Source organism: Chrysemys picta, chromosome 2 (genome assembly GCF_011386835.1).
Source record: "Chrysemys picta bellii isolate R12L10 chromosome 2, ASM1138683v2, whole genome shotgun sequence".
NCBI classification, from domain to species: Eukaryota; Metazoa; Chordata; order Testudines; family Emydidae; genus Chrysemys; species Chrysemys picta.
Genome location: NC_088792.1, coordinates 253250792 through 253269436, shown reverse-complemented (window position 1 = coordinate 253269436; position 18645 = coordinate 253250792). Strand labels below are relative to the sequence as shown.

At 53.8% G+C, this 18645-nt stretch overlaps 10 non-coding genes across 10 annotated transcripts; all 10 read right to left on the bottom strand.

The window, feature by feature from the left end:
• Window positions 1-509: 509 nt before the first annotated feature.
• On the bottom strand, window positions 510-599 carry TRNAY-GUA (transfer RNA tyrosine (anticodon GUA)). The gene is given in 2 exon segments: window positions 510-545; window positions 563-599. It is a non-coding gene; the product is annotated as a tRNA-Tyr (tRNA).
• A 1882-nt stretch (window positions 600-2481) lies between these two features.
• On the bottom strand, window positions 2482-2571 carry TRNAY-GUA (transfer RNA tyrosine (anticodon GUA)). The gene is given in 2 exon segments: window positions 2482-2517; window positions 2535-2571. It is a non-coding gene; the product is annotated as a tRNA-Tyr (tRNA).
• Window positions 2572-4465: 1894 nt separating this feature from the next.
• Window positions 4466-4555, bottom strand: TRNAY-GUA (transfer RNA tyrosine (anticodon GUA)). Its single transcript is given in 2 exon segments — window positions 4466-4501; window positions 4519-4555. It is a non-coding gene; the product is annotated as a tRNA-Tyr (tRNA).
• Window positions 4556-6449: 1894 nt separating this feature from the next.
• Window positions 6450-6539, bottom strand: TRNAY-GUA (transfer RNA tyrosine (anticodon GUA)). Its single transcript is given in 2 exon segments — window positions 6450-6485; window positions 6503-6539. It is a non-coding gene; the product is annotated as a tRNA-Tyr (tRNA).
• A 1894-nt stretch (window positions 6540-8433) lies between these two features.
• Window positions 8434-8523, bottom strand: TRNAY-GUA (transfer RNA tyrosine (anticodon GUA)). The gene is given in 2 exon segments: window positions 8434-8469; window positions 8487-8523. It is a non-coding gene; the product is annotated as a tRNA-Tyr (tRNA).
• A 1894-nt stretch (window positions 8524-10417) lies between these two features.
• Window positions 10418-10507, bottom strand: TRNAY-GUA (transfer RNA tyrosine (anticodon GUA)). The gene is given in 2 exon segments: window positions 10418-10453; window positions 10471-10507. It is a non-coding gene; the product is annotated as a tRNA-Tyr (tRNA).
• Window positions 10508-12400: 1893 nt separating this feature from the next.
• On the bottom strand, window positions 12401-12491 carry TRNAY-GUA (transfer RNA tyrosine (anticodon GUA)). Its single transcript is given in 2 exon segments — window positions 12401-12437; window positions 12455-12491. It is a non-coding gene; the product is annotated as a tRNA-Tyr (tRNA).
• Window positions 12492-14385: 1894 nt separating this feature from the next.
• On the bottom strand, window positions 14386-14475 carry TRNAY-GUA (transfer RNA tyrosine (anticodon GUA)). The gene is given in 2 exon segments: window positions 14386-14421; window positions 14439-14475. It is a non-coding gene; the product is annotated as a tRNA-Tyr (tRNA).
• Window positions 14476-16369: 1894 nt separating this feature from the next.
• TRNAY-GUA (transfer RNA tyrosine (anticodon GUA)) lies at window positions 16370-16459 on the bottom strand. Its single transcript is given in 2 exon segments — window positions 16370-16405; window positions 16423-16459. It is a non-coding gene; the product is annotated as a tRNA-Tyr (tRNA).
• A 1894-nt stretch (window positions 16460-18353) lies between these two features.
• On the bottom strand, window positions 18354-18443 carry TRNAY-GUA (transfer RNA tyrosine (anticodon GUA)). The gene is given in 2 exon segments: window positions 18354-18389; window positions 18407-18443. It is a non-coding gene; the product is annotated as a tRNA-Tyr (tRNA).
• Between the last annotated feature and the right edge of the window lie 202 nt (window positions 18444-18645).

Below are 18645 nucleotides of genomic sequence, written 5' to 3'. Positions count from 1 at the left end.
CCCCAACGCGTTGGTATGTACTGCAATAAAGTGGTCTCAGGCTTGAGTCTGTGAACTAAAATAAAACTGTGGCCTAGGTCCTTGAAAGCAGGTGTCGTAGATGAAAGTAGCAGCAGCTTGGAGAATGCAGGGAATCGATCCCGCTACCTCTGCCCCATGCGAAAAACACCGAAGACAGCTTGGGGTCATAGCTACGGCCAGGCTATTTTATGACAAAGGCGCCCCGCTACCAGGGTGATGAATGGCTCTTCTGAAGCCTGACATCGATAGCTAGATGTCTACGCTGTGAGTGCGGGAGGGCGAAGAAAAAGGAACTCGGCCTATAAAGGCGTAAACTGTGGCCTAGGTCCTTGGAAGCAGGTGTGGTAGATGAAAGTAGCGGCAAGTGGTGCTTTAAATGCAGCGCGCAGATTTACAACGGCCGGTCTCGCACGAATGGAGTAAAACACGGCAATGGCCAGAGTGGGAGCTCAAAAGAAGAGCGTGTAACGAAGGAAACAAAAGCCACTTCCTTTGAGCCAGAGTTGAACCAGCGACCTAAGGATTCCCCCAAGAATTAAGCCTACAGTCCTCCGCTCTACCAACTGAGCTATCGAAGGAAGACAGGAAAAAAGGGCCCAGAGTGACTCAAGGAGTCAGGCAGAAGCGCCACTGGCACTAACTGCTAATTATAGGCTCGCCCGGGCCCAGCCCTTGAAAGGATTAAGCCACACACACCTATCCCTTCATCCTCACGGCTGCCCCGGGTGGCCGCCTACTCTACTCTCAATTCACCCAACGGGAAGCCCGCACACATATACCGCTCAAAGGCTCCTTAACAGGCATGGCACGAAGACAACGCCGCAAGGGAAGAACGGAACGCACCCAGCATAGGGACCGTGGTGCAACGGAAAACCCGTCCGACGCCGGAGCCTCCTGCCTGGCTCGAAAGGGGCCTTTGCAAACACTAAATGTTCTCAGCCCATTTCCCTTCCCCTTCGTCAATAATTGACACATTCCCACTCCCACCCTTTCACACCCGACTCGGCCTCCCACGCCTACCTCAGGAAAAACAAACACAAAGAGACTCGCAAAAGAAAAGAACTCAGACACGCAGGCTTCTGAAAGAGAAGCTGCCCCTTTGGCTGCCTGAGGACAAAAGGCTTGCCGCAAAGCTAAGAGTGGACCGGAACGCTCCTTTCTGCGCAGACATCCAGGCTGTATGTGGATGCAAGCGGGTGGGGATGAGGGGGAAAAAAAGCCAGAGAGAGAGAGAGAAGCAGGAAAGAGCAGCAGCTTGGAGAATGCGGGTATCGATCCTGCTACCTCTCACATGCTAAGCGAGCGCTCTACCACTTGAGCTAATTCCCCCTGCAACCACAAGGTCCGCCACCCACTGTCAACTCAGCGCAAACCCCATCCAGAGATCTCTTCACACCGCAAAGCAAATTACTTTTACGCTTGCCCAGCACCTGGGAAAGGACTTTCACTCAACAAGGACACGGGACAGAGCAAACAACGCTGCTCCCCTTTCTTGCCTTTCAACAAAATACACCTTTCCAGAGACCATCAGAGAAACTCACACACGCCCATGCCTTGCACACCCACACGTATCTAACGCCTCCGTTCATGACAACAAGAAGAGCAAAAACAGAAAAAGAAAGGGGTCGAGTTGCCTCCTTGCCTCACGGCGCCTATTCGGTGCACAGACCAAGGACAGCAAAGCTTCAGATTATCTACGGATAGCCCGGCAGCTCCTTGACAGAAATTCCGCGCGATCGGGTTTGTAGCCATTCTCCGCCAGAAGCCTTTTACATACTCTGTGCAATCACGGTTGCCCAAGAAGAAATCCCAGCTCTACAAATGTGATGGACAAAAGCCTAAAAAGGAAAGAAATGGAGCCGCGCCCTCACCCTACTCCATAAACTGAGCTCTGTGACGCGGAAGAAAGATGGACAAAGAGAGAGCAAACCATTGAAACGCACCCGTTGCTACAACGATGAGCATAATAGCCCGCCCTCAGCAGCGCACGCAGTCGGTTGAGCCTGAAGGACAAGGAACTCTCAGCGACTAAAGGGCCTTTTCTTTTCCCCTTACGTTCCCCTCCTCTCTGCCACCAGAAACTCAGTCCCCCCGGCACCTCTGCCCCATGCGAAAAACACCGAAGACAGCTTGGGGTCATAGCTACGGCCAGGCTATTTTATGACAAAGGCGCCCCGCTACCAGGGTGATGAATGGCTCTTCTGAAGCCTGACATCGATAGCTAGATGTCTACGCTGTGAGTGCGGGAGGGCGAAGAAAAAGGAACTCGGCCTATAAAGGCGTAAACTGTGGCCTAGGTCCTTGGAAGCAGGTGTGGTAGATGAAAGTAGCGGCAAGTGGTGCTTTAAATGCAGCGCGCAGATTTACAACGGCCGGTCTCGCACGAATGGAGTAAAACACGGCAATGGCCAGAGTGGGAGCTCAAAAGAAGAGCGTGTAACGAAGGAAACAAAAGCCACTTCCTTCGAGCCGGAGTTGAACCAGCGACCTAAGGATTCCCCCGAGAATTAAGCCTACAGTCCTCCGCTCTACCAACTGAGCTATCGAAGGAAGACAGGAACAAAGGGCCCAGAGTGACTCAAGGAGTCAGGCAGAAGCGCCACTGGCACTAACTGCTAATTATAGGCTCGCCCGTGCCCAGCCCTTGAAAGGATTAAGCCACACACACCTATCCCTTCATCCTCACGGCTGCCCCGGGTGGCCGCCTACTCTACCCTCAATTCACCCAACGGGAAGCCCGCACACATATACCGCTCAAAGGCTCCTTAACAGGCATGGCACGAAGACAACGCCGCAAGGGAAGAACGGAACGCACCCAGCATAGGGACCGTGGTGCAACGGAAAACCCGTCCGACGCTGGAGCCTCCTGCCTGGCTCGAAAGGGGCCTTTGCAAACACTACATGTTCTCAGCCCGTTTCCCTTCCCCTTCGTCAATAATTGACACATTCCCACTCCCACCCTTTCACACCCGACTCGGCCTCCCACGCCTACCTCAGGAAAAACAAACACAAAGAGACTCGCAAAAGAAAAGAACTCAGACACGCAGGTTTCTGAAAGAGAAGCTGCCCCTTTGGCTGCCTGAGGACAAAAGGCTTGCCGCAAAGCTAAGAGTGGACCGGAACGCTCCTTTCTGCGCAGACATCCAGGCTGTATGTGGATGCAAGCGGGTGGGGATGAGGGGGAAAAAAAGCCAGAGAGAGAGAGAGAAGCAGGAAAGAGCAGCAGCTTGGAGAATGCGGGTATCGATCCTGCTACCTCTCACATGCTAAGTGAGCGCTCTACCACTTGAGCTAATTCCCCCTGCAACCACAAGGTGCCCCACCCCCTCCGCCACCCACTGTCAACTCAGCGCAAACCCCATCCAGAGATCTCTTCACACCGCAAAGCAAATTACCTTTACGCTTGCCCAGCACCTGGGAAAGGACCTCCACTCAACAAGGACACGGGACAGAGCAAACAACGCTGCTCCCCTTTCTTGCCTTTCAACAAAATACACCTTTCCAGAGACCATCAGAGAAACTCACACACGCCCATGCCTTGCACACCCACACGTATCTAACGCCTCCGTTCATGACAACAAGAAGAGCAAAAACAGAAAAAGAAAGGGGTCGAGTTGCCTCCTTGCCTCACGGCGCCTATTCGGTGCACAGGCCAAGGACAGCAAAGCTTCAGATTATCTACGGATAGCCCGGCAGCTCCTTGACAGAAATTCCGCGCGATCGGGTTTGTAGCCATTCTCCGCCAGAAGCCTTTTACACACTCTGTGCAATCACGGTTGCCCAAGAAGAAATCCCAGCTCTACAAATGTGATGGACAAAAGCCTAAAAAGGAAAGAAATGGAGCCGCGCCCTCACCCTACTCCATAAACTGAGCTCTGTGACGCGGAGGAAAGATGGACAAAGAGAGAGCAAACCATTGAAACGCACCCGTTGCTACAACGATGAGCATAATAGCCCGCCCTCAGCAGCGCACGCAGTCGGTTGAGCCTGAAGGACAAGGAACTCTCAGCGACTAAAGGGCCTTTTCTTTTCCCCTTACGTTCCCCTCCTCTCTGCCACCAGAAACTCAGTCCCCCCGGCACCTCTGCCCCATGCGAAAAACACCGAAGACAGCTTGGGGTCATAGCTACGGCCAGGCTATTTTATGACAAAGGCGCCCCGCTACCAGGGTGATGAATGGCTCTTCTGAAGCCTGACATCGATAGCTAGATGTCTACGCTGTGAGTGCGGGAGGGCGAAGAAAAAGGAACTCGGCCTATAAAGGCGTAAACTGTGGCCTAGGTCCTTGGAAGCAGGTGTGGTAGATGAAAGTAGCGGCAAGTGGTGCTTTAAATGCAGCGCGCAGATTTACAACGGCCGGTCTCGCACGAATGGAGTAAAACACGGCAATGGCCAGAGTGGGAGCTCAAAAGAAGAGCGTGTAACGAAGGAAACAAAAGCCACTTCCTTCGAGCCGGAGTTGAACCAGCGACCTAAGGATTCCCCCGAGAATTAAGCCTACAGTCCTCCGCTCTACCAACTGAGCTATCGAAGGAAGACGGGAACAAAGGGCCCAGAGTGACTCAAGGAGTCAGGCAGAAGCGCCACTGGCAGTAACTGCTAATTATAGGCTCGCCCGGGCCCAGCCCTTGAAAGGATTAAGCCACACACACCTATCCCTTCATCCTCACGGCTGCCCCGGGTGGCCGCCTACTCTACCCTCAATTCACCCAACGGGAAGCCCGCACACATATACCGCTCAAAGGCTCCTTAACAGGCATGGCACGAAGACAACGCCGCAAGGGAAGAACGGAACGCACCCAGCATAGGGACGGTGGTGCAACGGAAAACCCGTCCGACGCCGGAGCCTCCTGCCTGGCTCGAAAGGGGCCTTTGCAAACACTACATGTTCTCAGCCCGTTTCCCTTCCCCTTCGTCAATAATTGACACATTCCCACTCCCACCCTTTCACACCCGACTCGGCCTCCCACGCCTACCTCAGGAAAAACAAACACAAAGAGACTCGCAAAAGAAAAGAACTCAGACACGCAGGCTTCTGAAAGAGAAGCTGCCCCTTTGGCTGCCTGAGGACAAAAGGCTTGCCGCAAAGCTAAGAGTGGACCGGAACGCTCCTTTCTGCGCAGACATCCAGGCTGTATGTGGATGCAAGCGGGTGGGGATGAGGGGGAAAAAAAGCCAGAGAGAGAGAGAGAAGCAGGAAAGAGCAGCAGCTTGGAGAATGCGGGTATCGATCCTGCTACCTCTCACATGCTAAGCGAGCGCTCTACCACTTGAGCTAATTCCCCCTGCAACCACAAGGTGCCCCACCCCCTCCGCCACCCACTGTCAACTCAGCGCAAACCCCATCCAGAGATCTCTTCACACCGCAAAGCAAATTACCTTTACGCTTGCCCAGCACCTGGGAAAGGACCTCCACTCAACAAGGACACGGGACAGAGCAAACAACGCTGCTCCCCTTTCTTGCCTTTCAACAAAATACACCTTTCCAGAGACCATCAGAGAAACTCACACACGCCCATGCCTTGCACACCCACACGTATCTAACGCCTCCGTTCATGACAACAAGAAGAGCAAAAACAGAAAAAGAAAGGGGTCGAGTTGCCTCCTTGCCTCACGGCGCCTATTCGGTGCACAGGCCAAGGACAGCAAAGCTTCAGATTATCTACGGATAGCCCGGCAGCTCCTTGACAGAAATTCCGCGCGATCGGGTTTGTAGCCATTCTCCGCCAGAAGCCTTTTACACACTCTGTGCAATCACGGTTGCCCAAGAAGAAATCCCAGCTCTACAAATGTGATGGACAAAAGCCTAAAAAGGAAAGAAATGGAGCCGCGCCCTCACCCTACTCCATAAACTGAGCTCTGTGACGCGGAGGAAAGATGGACAAAGAGAGAGCAAACCATTGAAACGCACCCGTTGCTACAACGATGAGCATAATAGCCCGCCCTCAGCAGCGCACGCAGTCGGTTGAGCCTGAAGGACAAGGAACTCTCAGCGACTAAAGGGCCTTTTCTTTTCCCCTTACGTTCCCCTCCTCTCTGCCACCAGAAACTCAGTCCCCCCGGCACCTCTGCCCCATGCGAAAAACACCGAAGACAGCTTGGGGTCATAGCTACGGCCAGGCTATTTTATGACAAAGGCGCCCCGCTACCAGGGTGATGAATGGCTCTTCTGAAGCCTGACATCGATAGCTAGATGTCTACGCTGTGAGTGCGGGAGGGCGAAGAAAAAGGAACTCGGCCTATAAAGGCGTAAACTGTGGCCTAGGTCCTTGGAAACAGGTGTGGTAGATGAAAGTAGCGGCAAGTGGTGCTTTAAATGCAGCGCGCAGATTTACAACGGCCGGTCTCGCACGAATGGAGTAAAACACGGCAATGGCCAGAGTGGGAGCTCAAAAGAAGAGCGTGTAACGAAGGAAACAAAAGCCACTTCCTTCGAGCCGGAGTTGAACCAGCGACCTAAGGATTCCCCCGAGAATTAAGCCTACAGTCCTCCGCTCTACCAACTGAGCTATCGAAGGAAGACAGGAACAAAGGGCCCAGAGTGACTCAAGGAGTCAGGCAGAAGCGCCACTGGCACTAACTGCTAATTATAGGCTCGCCCGGGCCCAGCCCTTGAAAGGATTAAGCCACACACACCTATCCCTTCATCCTCACGGCTGCCCCGGGTGGCCGCCTACTCTACCCTCAATTCACCCAACGGGAAGCCCGCACACATATACCGCTCAAAGGCTCCTTAACAGGCATGGCACGAAGACAACGCCGCAAGGGAAGAACGGAACGCACCCAGCATAGGGACCGTGGTGCAACGGAAAACCCGTCCGACGCCGGAGCCTCCTGCCTGGCTCGAAAGGGGCCTTTGCAAACACTACATGTTCTCAGCCCGTTTCCCTTCCCCTTCGTCAATAATTGACACATTCCCACTCCCACCCTTTCACACCCGACTCGGCCTCCCACGCCTACCTCAGGAAAAACAAACACAAAGAGACTCGCAAAAGAAAAGAACTCAGACACGCAGGTTTCTGAAAGAGAAGCTGCCCCTTTGGCTGCCTGAGGACAAAAGGCTTGCCGCAAAGCTAAGAGTGGACCGGAACGCTCCTTTCTGCGCAGACATCCAGGCTGTATGTGGATGCAAGCGGGTGGGGATGAGGGGGAAAAAAAGTCAGAGAGAGAGAGAGAAGCAGGAAAGAGCAGCAGCTTGGAGAATGCGGGTATCGATCCTGCTACCTCTCACATGCTAAGCGAGCGCTCTACCACTTGAGCTAATTCCCCCTGCAACCACAAGGTGCCCCACCCCCTCCGCCACCCACTGTCAACTCAGCGCAAACCCCATCCAGAGATCTCTTCACACCGCAAAGCAAATTACCTTTACGCTTGCCCAGCACCTGGGAAAGGACCTCCACTCAACAAGGACACGGGACAGAGCAAACAACGCTGCTCCCCTTTCTTGCCTTTCAACAAAATACACCTTTCCAGAGACCATCAGAGAAACTCACACACGCCCATGCCTTGCACACCCACACGTATCTAACGCCTCCGTTCATGACAACAAGAAGAGCAAAAACAGAAAAAGAAAGGGGTCGAGTTGCCTCCTTGCCTCACGGCGCCTATTCGGTGCACAGGCCAAGGACAGCAAAGCTTCAGATTATCTACGGATAGCCCGGCAGCTCCTTGACAGAAATTCCGCGCGATCGGGTTTGTAGCCATTCTCCGCCAGAAGCCTTTTACACACTCTGTGCAATCACGGTTGCCCAAGAAGAAATCCCAGCTCTACAAATGTGATGGACAAAAGCCTAAAAAGGAAAGAAATGGAACCGCGCCCTCACCCTACTCCATAAACTGAGCTCTGTGACGCGGAGGAAAGATGGACAAAGAGAGAGCAAACCATTGAAACGCACCCGTTGCTACAACGATGAGCATAATAGCCCGCCCTCAGCAGCGCACGCAGTCGGTTGAGCTTGAAGGACAAGGAACTCTCAGCGACTAAAGGGCCTTTTCTTTTCCCCTTACGTTCCCCTCCTCTCTGCCACCAGAAACTCAGTCCCCCCGGCACCTCTGCCCCATGCGAAAAACACCGAAGACAGCTTGGGGTCATAGCTACGGCCAGGCTATTTTATGACAAAGGCGCCCCGCTACCAGGGTGATGAATGGCTCTTCTGAAGCCTGACATCGATAGCTAGATGTCTACGCTGTGAGTGCGGGAGGGCGAAGAAAAAGGAACTCGGCCTATAAAGGCGTAAACTGTGGCCTAGGTCCTTGGAAGCAGGTGTGGTAGATGAAAGTAGCGGCAAGTGGTGCTTTAAATGCAGCGCGCAGATTTACAACGGCCGGTCTCGCACGAATGGAGTAAAACACGGCAATGGCCAGAGTGGGAGCTCAAAAGAAGAGCGTGTAACGAAGGAAACAAAAGCCACTTCCTTCGAGCCGGAGTTGAACCAGCGACCTAAGGATTCCCCCGAGAATTAAGCCTACAGTCCTCCGCTCTACCAACTGAGCTATCGAAGGAAGACAGGAACAAAGGGCCCAGAGTGACTCAAGGAGTCAGGCAGAAGCGCCACTGGCAGTAACTGCTAATTATAGGCTCGCCCGGGCCCAGCCCTTGAAAGGATTAAGCCACACACACCTATCCCTTCATCCTCACGGCTGCCCCGGGTGGCCGCCTACTCTACCCTCAATTCACCCAACGGGAAGCCCGCACACATATACCGCTCAAAGGCTCCTTAACAGGCATGGCACGAAGACAACGCCGCAAGGGAAGAACGGAACGCACCCAGCATAGGGACCGTGGTGCAACGGAAAACCCGTCCGACGCCGGAGCCTCCTGCCTGGCTCGAAAGGGGCCTTTGCAAACACTACATGTTCTCAGCCCGTTTCCCTTCCCCTTCGTCAATAATTGACACATTCCCACTCCCACCCTTTCACACCCGACTCGGCCTCCCACGCCTACCTCAGGAAAAACAAACACAAAGAGACTCGCAAAAGAAAAGAACTCAGACACGCAGGTTTCTGAAAGAGAAGCTGCCCCTTTGGCTGCCTGAGGACAAAAGGCTTGCCGCAAAGCTAAGAGTGGACCGGAACGCTCCTTTCTGCGCAGACATCCAGGCTGTATGTGGATGCAAGCGGGTGGGGATGAGGGGGAAAAAAAGCCAGAGAGAGAGAGAGAAGCAGGAAAGAGCAGCAGCTTGGAGAATGCGGGTATCGATCCTGCTACCTCTCACATGCTAAGCGAGCGCTCTACCACTTGAGCTAATTCCCCCTGCAACCACAAGGTGCCCCACCCCCTCCGCCACCCACTGTCAACTCAGCGCAAACCCCATCCAGAGATCTCTTCACACCGCAAAGCAAATTACCTTTACGCTTGCCCAGCACCTGGGAAAGGACCTCCACTCAACAAGGACACGGGACAGAGCAAACAACGCTGCTCCCCTTTCTTGCCTTTCAACAAAATACACCTTTCCAGAGACCATCAGAGAAACTCACACACGCCCATGCCTTGCACACCCACACGTATCTAACGCCTCCGTTCATGACAACAAGAAGAGCAAAAACAGAAAAAGAAAGGGGTCGAGTTGCCTCCTTGCCTCACGGCGCCTATTCGGTGCACAGGCCAAGGACAGCAAAGCTTCAGATTATCTACGGATAGCCCGGCAGCTCCTTGACAGAAATTCCGCGCGATCGGGTTTGTAGCCATTCTCCGCCAGAAGCCTTTTACACACTCTGTGCAATCACGGTTGCCCAAGAAGAAATCCCAGCTCTACAAATGTGATGGACAAAAGCCTAAAAAGGAAAGAAATGGAGCCGCGCCCTCACCCTACTCCATAAACTGAGCTCTGTGACGCGGAGGAAAGATGGACAAAGAGAGAGCAAACCATTGAAACGCACCCGTTGCTACAACGATGAGCATAATAGCCCGCCCTCAGCAGCGCACGCAGTCGGTTGAGCCTGAAGGACAAGGAACTCTCAGCGACTAAAGGGCCTTTTCTTTTCCCCTTACGTTCCCCTCCTCTCTGCCACCAGAAACTCAGTCCCCCCGGCACCTCTGCCCCATGCGAAAAACACCGAAGACAGCTTGGGGTCATAGCTACGGCCAGGCTATTTTATGACAAAGGCGCCCCGCTACCAGGGTGATGAATGGCTCTTCTGAAGCCTGACATCGATAGCTAGATGTCTACGCTGTGAGTGCGGGAGGGCGAAGAAAAAGGAACTCGGCCTATAAAGGCGTAAACTGTGGCCTAGGTCCTTGGAAGCAGGTGTGGTAGATGAAAGTAGCGGCAAGTGGTGCTTTAAATGCAGCGCGCAGATTTACAACGGCCGGTCTCGCACGAATGGAGTAAAACACGGCAATGGCCAGAGTGGGAGCTCAAAAGAAGAGCGTGTAACGAAGGAAACAAAAGCCACTTCCTTCGAGCCGGAGTTGAACCAGCGACCTAAGGATTCCCCCGAGAATTAAGCCTACAGTCCTCCGCTCTACCAACTGAGCTATCGAAGGAAGACAGGAACAAAGGGCCCAGAGTGACTCAAGGAGTCAGGCAGAAGCGCCACTGGCAGTAACTGCTAATTATAGGCTCGCCCGGGCCCAGCCCTTGAAAGGATTAAGCCACACACACCTATCCCTTCATCCTCACGGCTGCCCCGGGTGGCCGCCTACTCTACCCTCAATTCACCCAACGGGAAGCCCGCACACATATACCGCTCAAAGGCTCCTTAACAGGCATGGCACGAAGACAACGCCGCAAGGGAAGAACGGAACGCACCCAGCATAGGGACGGTGGTGCAACGGAAAACCCGTCCGACGCCGGAGCCTCCTGCCTGGCTCGAAAGGGGCCTTTGCAAACACTACATGTTCTCAGCCCGTTTCCCTTCCCCTTCGTCAATAATTGACACATTCCCACTCCCACCCTTTCACACCCGACTCGGCCTCCCACGCCTACCTCAGGAAAAACAAACACAAAGAGACTCGCAAAAGAAAAGAACTCAGACACGCAGGCTTCTGAAAGAGAAGCTGCCCCTTTGGCTGCCTGAGGACAAAAGGCTTGCCGCAAAGCTAAGAGTGGACCGGAACGCTCCTTTCTGCGCAGACATCCAGGCTGTATGTGGATGCAAGCGGGTGGGGATGAGGGGGAAAAAAAGCCAGAGAGAGAGAGAGAAGCAGGAAAGAGCAGCAGCTTGGAGAATGCGGGTATCGATCCTGCTACCTCTCACATGCTAAGCGAGCGCTCTACCACTTGAGCTAATTCCCCCTGCAACCACAAGGTGCCCCACCCCCTCCGCCACCCACTGTCAACTCAGCGCAAACCCCATCCAGAGATCTCTTCACACCGCAAAGCAAATTACCTTTACGCTTGCCCAGCACCTGGGAAAGGACCTCCACTCAACAAGGACACGGGACAGAGCAAACAACGCTGCTCCCCTTTCTTGCCTTTCAACAAAATACACCTTTCCAGAGACCATCAGAGAAACTCACACACGCCCATGCCTTGCACACCCACACGTATCTAACGCCTCCGTTCATGACAACAAGAAGAGCAAAAACAGAAAAAGAAAGGGGTCGAGTTGCCTCCTTGCCTCACGGCGCCTATTCGGTGCACAGGCCAAGGACAGCAAAGCTTCAGATTATCTACGGATAGCCCGGCAGCTCCTTGACAGAAATTCCGCGCGATCGGGTTTGTAGCCATTCTCCGCCAGAAGCCTTTTACACACTCTGTGCAATCACGGTTGCCCAAGAAGAAATCCCAGCTCTACAAATGTGATGGACAAAAGCCTAAAAAGGAAAGAAATGGAGCCGCGCCCTCACCCTACTCCATAAACTGAGCTCTGTGACGCGGAGGAAAGATGGACAAAGAGAGAGCAAACCATTGAAACGCACCCGTTGCTACAACGATGAGCATAATAGCCCGCCCTCAGCAGCGCACGCAGTCGGTTGAGCCTGAAGGACAAGGAACTCTCAGCGACTAAAGGGCCTTTTCTTTTCCCCTTACGTTCCCCTCCTCTCTGCCACCAGAAACTCAGTCCCCCCGGCACCTCTGCCCCATGCGAAAAACACCGAAGACAGCTTGGGGTCATAGCTACGGCCAGGCTATTTTATGACAAAGGCGCCCCGCTACCAGGGTGATGAATGGCTCTTCTGAAGCCTGACATCGATAGCTAGATGTCTACGCTGTGAGTGCGGGAGGGCGAAGAAAAAGGAACTCGGCCTATAAAGGCGTAAACTGTGGCCTAGGTCCTTGGAAGCAGGTGTGGTAGATGAAAGTAGCGGCAAGTGGTGCTTTAAATGCAGCGCGCAGATTTACAACGGCCGGTCTCGCACGAATGGAGTAAAACACGGCAATGGCCAGAGTGGGAGCTCAAAAGAAGAGCGTGTAACGAAGGAAACAAAAGCCACTTCCTTCGAGCCGGAGTTGAACCAGCGACCTAAGGATTCCCCCGAGAATTAAGCCTACAGTCCTCCGCTCTACCAACTGAGCTATCGAAGAAAGACAGGAACAAAGGGCCCAGAGTGACTCAAGGAGTCAGGCAGAAGCGCCACTGGCACTAACTGCTAATTATAGGCTCGCCCGGGCCCAGCCCTTGAAAGGATTAAGCCACACACACCTATCCCTTCATCCTCACGGCTGCCCCGGGTGGCCGCCTACTCTACCCTCAATTCACCCAACGGGAAGCCCGCACACATATACCGCTCAAAGGCTCCTTAACAGGCATGGCACGAAGACAACGCCGCAAGGGAAGAACGGAACGCACCCAGCATAGGGACCGTGGTGCAACGGAAAACCCGTCCGACGCCGGAGCCTCCTGCCTGGCTCGAAAGGGGCCTTTGCAAACACTACATGTTCTCAGCCCGTTTCCCTTCCCCTTCGTCAATAATTGACACATTCCCACTCCCACCCTTTCACACCCGACTCGGCCTCCCACGCCTACCTCAGGAAAAACAAACACAAAGAGACTCGCAAAAGAAAAGAACTCAGACACGCAGGTTTCTGAAAGAGAAGCTGCCCCTTTGGCTGCCTGAGGACAAAAGGCTTGCCGCAAAGCTAAGAGTGGACCGGAACGCTCCTTTCTGCGCAGACATCCAGGCTGTATGTGGATGCAAGCGGGTGGGGATGAGGGGGAAAAAAAGTCAGAGAGAGAGAGAGAAGCAGGAAAGAGCAGCAGCTTGGAGAATGCGGGTATCGATCCTGCTACCTCTCACATGCTAAGCGAGCGCTCTACCACTTGAGCTAATTCCCCCTGCAACCACAAGGTGCCCCACCCCCTCCGCCACCCACTGTCAACTCAGCGCAAACCCCATCCAGAGATCTCTTCACACCGCAAAGCAAATTACCTTTACGCTTGCCCAGCACCTGGGAAAGGACCTCCACTCAACAAGGACACGGGACAGAGCAAACAACGCTGCTCCCCTTTCTTGCCTTTCAACAAAATACACCTTTCCAGAGACCATCAGAGAAACTCACACACGCCCATGCCTTGCACACCCACACGTATCTAACGCCTCCGTTCATGACAACAAGAAGAGCAAAAACAGAAAAAGAAAGGGGTCGAGTTGCCTCCTTGCCTCACGGCGCCTATTCGGTGCACAGGCCAAGGACAGCAAAGCTTCAGATTATCTACGGATAGCCCGGCAGCTCCTTGACAGAAATTCCGCGCGATCGGGTTTGTAGCCATTCTCCGCCAGAAGCCTTTTACACACTCTGTGCAATCACGGTTGCCCAAGAAGAAATCCCAGCTCTACAAATGTGATGGACAAAAGCCTAAAAAGGAAAGAAATGGAACCGCGCCCTCACCCTACTCCATAAACTGAGCTCTGTGACGCGGAGGAAAGATGGACAAAGAGAGAGCAAACCATTGAAACGCACCCGTTGCTACAACGATGAGCATAATAGCCCGCCCTCAGCAGCGCACGCAGTCGGTTGAGCCTGAAGGACAAGGAACTCTCAGCGACTAAAGGGCCTTTTCTTTTCCCCTTACGTTCCCCTCCTCTCTGCCACCAGAAACTCAGTCCCCCCGGCACCTCTGCCCCATGCGAAAAACACCGAAGACAGCTTGGGGTCATAGCTACGGCCAGGCTATTTTATGACAAAGGCGCCCCGCTACCAGGGTGATGAATGGCTCTTCTGAAGCCTGACATCGATAGCTAGATGTCTACGCTGTGAGTGCGGGAGGGCGAAGAAAAAGGAACTCGGCCTATAAAGGCGTAAACTGTGGCCTAGGTCCTTGGAAGCAGGTGTGGTAGATGAAAGTAGCGGCAAGTGGTGCTTTAAATGCAGCGCGCAGATTTACAACGGCCGGTCTCGCACGAATGGAGTAAAACACGGCAATGGCCAGAGTGGGAGCTCAAAAGAAGAGCGTGTAACGAAGGAAACAAAAGCCACTTCCTTCGAGCCGGAGTTGAACCAGCGACCTAAGGATTCCCCCGAGAATTAAGCCTACAGTCCTCCGCTCTACCAACTGAGCTATCGAAGGAAGACAGGAACAAAGGGCCCAGAGTGACTCAAGGAGTCAGGCAGAAGCGCCACTGGCAGTAACTGCTAATTATAGGCTCGCCCGGGCCCAGCCCTTGAAAGGATTAAGCCACACACACCTATCCCTTCATCCTCACGGCTGCCCCGGGTGGCCGCCTACTCTACCCTCAATTCACCCAACGGGAAGCCCGCACACATATACCGCTCAAAGGCTCCTTAACAGGCATGGCACGAAGACAACGCCGCAAGGGAAGAACGGAACGCACCCAGCATAGGGACGGTGGTGCAACGGAAAACCCGTCCGACGCCGGAGCCTCCTGCCTGGCTCGAAAGGGGCCTTTGCAAACACTACATGTTCTCAGCCCGTTTCCCTTCCCCTTCGTCAATAATTGACACATTCCCACTCCCACCCTTTCACACCCGACTCGGCCTCCCACGCCTACCTCAGGAAAAACAAACACAAAGAGACTCGCAAAAGAAAAGAACTCAGACACGCAGGCTTCTGAAAGAGAAGCTGCCCCTTTGGCTGCCTGAGGACAAAAGGCTTGCCGCAAAGCTAAGAGTGGACCGGAACGCTCCTTTCTGCGCAGACATCCAGGCTGTATGTGGATGCAAGCGGGTGGGGATGAGGGGGAAAAAAAGCCAGAGAGAGAGAGAGAAGCAGGAAAGAGCAGCAGCTTGGAGAATGCGGGTATCGATCCTGCTACCTCTCACATGCTAAGCGAGCGCTCTACCACTTGAGCTAATTCCCCCTGCAACCACAAGGTGCCCCACCCCCTCCGCCACCCACTGTCAACTCAGCGCAAACCCCATCCAGAGATCTCTTCACACCGCAAAGCAAATTACCTTTACGCTTGCCCAGCACCTGGGAAAGGACCTCCACTCAACAAGGACACGGGACAGAGCAAACAACGCTGCTCCCCTTTCTTGCCTTTCAACAAAATACACCTTTCCAGAGACCATCAGAGAAACTCACACACGCCCATGCCTTGCACACCCACACGTATCTAACGCCTCCGTTCATGACAACAAGAAGAGCAAAAACAGAAAAAGAAAGGGGTCGAGTTGCCTCCTTGCCTCACGGCGCCTATTCGGTGCACAGGCCAAGGACAGCAAAGCTTCAGATTATCTACGGATAGCCCGGCAGCTCCTTGACAGAAATTCCGCGCGATCGGGTTTGTAGCCATTCTCCGCCAGAAGCCTTTTACACACTCTGTGCAATCACGGTTGCCCAAGAAGAAATCCCAGCTCTACAAATGTGATGGACAAAAGCCTAAAAAGGAAAGAAATGGAGCCGCGCCCTCACCCTACTCCATAAACTGAGCTCTGTGACGCGGAGGAAAGATGGACAAAGAGAGAGCAAACCATTGAAACGCACCCGTTGCTACAACGATGAGCATAATAGCCCGCCCTCAGCAGCGCACGCAGTCGGTTGAGCCTGAAGGACAAGGAACTCTCAGCGACTAAAGGGCCTTTTCTTTTCCCCTTACGTTCCCCTCCTCTCTGCCACCAGAAACTCAGTCCCCCCGGCACCTCTGCCCCATGCGAAAAACACCGAAGACAGCTTGGGGTCATAGCTACGGCCAGGCTATTTTATGACAAAGGCGCCCCGCTACCAGGGTGATGAATGGCTCTTCTGAAGCCTGACATCGATAGCTAGATGTCTACGCTGTGAGTGCGGGAGGGCGAAGAAAAAGGAACTCGGCCTATAAAGGCGTAAACTGTGGCCTAGGTCCTTGGAAGCAGGTGTGGTAGATGAAAGTAGCGGCAAGTGGTGCTTTAAATGCAGCGCGCAGATTTACAACGGCCGGTCTCGCACGAATGGAGTAAAACACGGCAATGGCCAGAGTGGGAGCTCAAAAGAAGAGCGTGTAACGAAGGAAACAAAAGCCACTTCCTTCGAGCCGGAGTTGAACCAGCGACCTAAGGATTCCCCCGAGAATTAAGCCTACAGTCCTCCGCTCTACCAACTGAGCTATCGAAGGAAGACAGGAACAAAGGGCCCAGAGTGACTCAAGGAGTCAGGCAGAAGCGCCACTGGCACTAACTGCTAATTATAGGCTCGCCCGGGCCCAGCCCTTGAAAGGATTAAGCCACACACACCTATCCCTTCATCCTCACGGCTGCCCCGGGTGGCCGCCTACTCTACCCTCAATTCACCCAACGGGAAGCCCGCACACATATACCGCTCAAAGGCTCCTTAACAGGCATGGCACGAAGACAACGCCGCAAGGGAAGAACGGAACGCACCCAGCATAGGGACGGTGGTGCAACGGAAAACCCGTCCGACGCCGGAGCCTCCTGCCTGGCTCGAAAGGGGCCTTTGCAAACACTACATGTTCTCAGCCCGTTTCCCTTCCCCTTCGTCAATAATTGACACATTCCCACTCCCACCCTTTCACACCCGACTCGGCCTCCCACGCCTACCTCAGGAAAAACAAACACAAAGAGACTCGCAAAAGAAAAGAACTCAGACACGCAGGCTTCTGAAAGAGAAGCTGCCCCTTTGGCTGCCTGAGGACAAAAGGCTTGCCGCAAAGCTAAGAGTGGACCGGAACGCTCCTTTCTGCGCAGACATCCAGGCTGTATGTGGATGCAAGCGGGTGGGGATGAGGGGGAAAAAAAGTCAGAGAGAGAGAGAGAAGCAGGAAAGAGCAGCAGCTTGGAGAATGCGGGTATCGATCCTGCTACCTCTCACATGCTAAGCGAGCGCTCTACCACTTGAGCTAATTCCCCCTGCAACCACAAGGTGCCCCACCCCCTCCGCCACCCACTGTCAACTCAGCGCAAACCCCATCCAGAGATCTCTTCACACCGCAAAGCAAATTACCTTTACGCTTGCCCAGCACCTGGGAAAGGACCTCCACTCAACAAGGACACGGGACAGAGCAAACAACGCTGCTCCCCTTTCTTGCCTTTCAACAAAATACACCTTTCCAGAGACCATCAGAGAAACTCACACACGCCCATGCCTTGCACACCCACACGTATCTAACGCCTCCGTTCATGACAACAAGAAGAGCAAAAACAGAAAAAGAAAGGGGTCGAGTTGCCTCCTTGCCTCACGGCGCCTATTCGGTGCACAGGCCAAGGACAGCAAAGCTTCAGATTATCTACGGATAGCCCGGCAGCTCCTTGACAGAAATTCCGCGCGATCGGGTTTGTAGCCATTCTCCGCCAGAAGCCTTTTACACACTCTGTGCAATCACGGTTGCCCAAGAAGAAATCCCAGCTCTACAAATGTGATGGACAAAAGCCTAAAAAGGAAAGAAATGGAGCCGCGCCCTCACCCTACTCCATAAACTGAGCTCTGTGACGCGGAGGAAAGATGGACAAAGAGAGAGCAAACCATTGAAACGCACCCGTTGCTACAACGATGAGCATAATAGCCCGCCCTCAGCAGCGCACGCAGTCGGTTGAGCCTGAAGGACAAGGAACTCTCAGCGACTAAAGGGCCTTTTCTTTTCCCCTTACGTTCCCCTCCTCTCTGCCACCAGAAACTCAGTCCCCCCGGCACCTCTGCCCCATGCGAAAAACACCGAAGACAGCTTGGGGTCATAGCTACGGCCAGGCTATTTTATGACAAAGGCGCCCCGCTACCAGGGTGATGAATGGCTCTTCTGAAGCCTGACATCGATAGCTAGATGTCTACGCTGTGAGTGCGGGAGGGCGAAGAAAAAGGAACTCGGCCTATAAAGGCGTAAACTGTGGCCTAGGTCCTTGGAAGCAGGTGTGGTAGATGAAAGTAGCGGCAAGTGGTGCTTTAAATGCAGCGCGCAGATTTACAACGGCCGGTCTCGCACGAATGGAGTAAAACACGGCAATGGCCAGAGTGGGAGCTCAAAAGAAGAGCGTGTAACGAAGGAAACAAAAGCCACTTCCTTCGAGCCGGAGTTGAACCAGCGACCTAAGGATTCCCCCGAGAATTAAGCCTACAGTCCTCCGCTCTACCAACTGAGCTATCGAAGGAAGACAGGAACAAAGGGCCCAGAGTGACTCAAGGAGTCAGGCAGAAGCGCCACTGGCACTAACTGCTAATTATAGGCTCGCCCGGGCCCAGCCCTTGAAAGGATTAAGCCACACACACCTATCCCTTCATCCTCACGGCTGCCCCGGGTGGCCGCCTACTCTACCCTCAATTCACCCAACGGGAAGCCCGCACACATATACC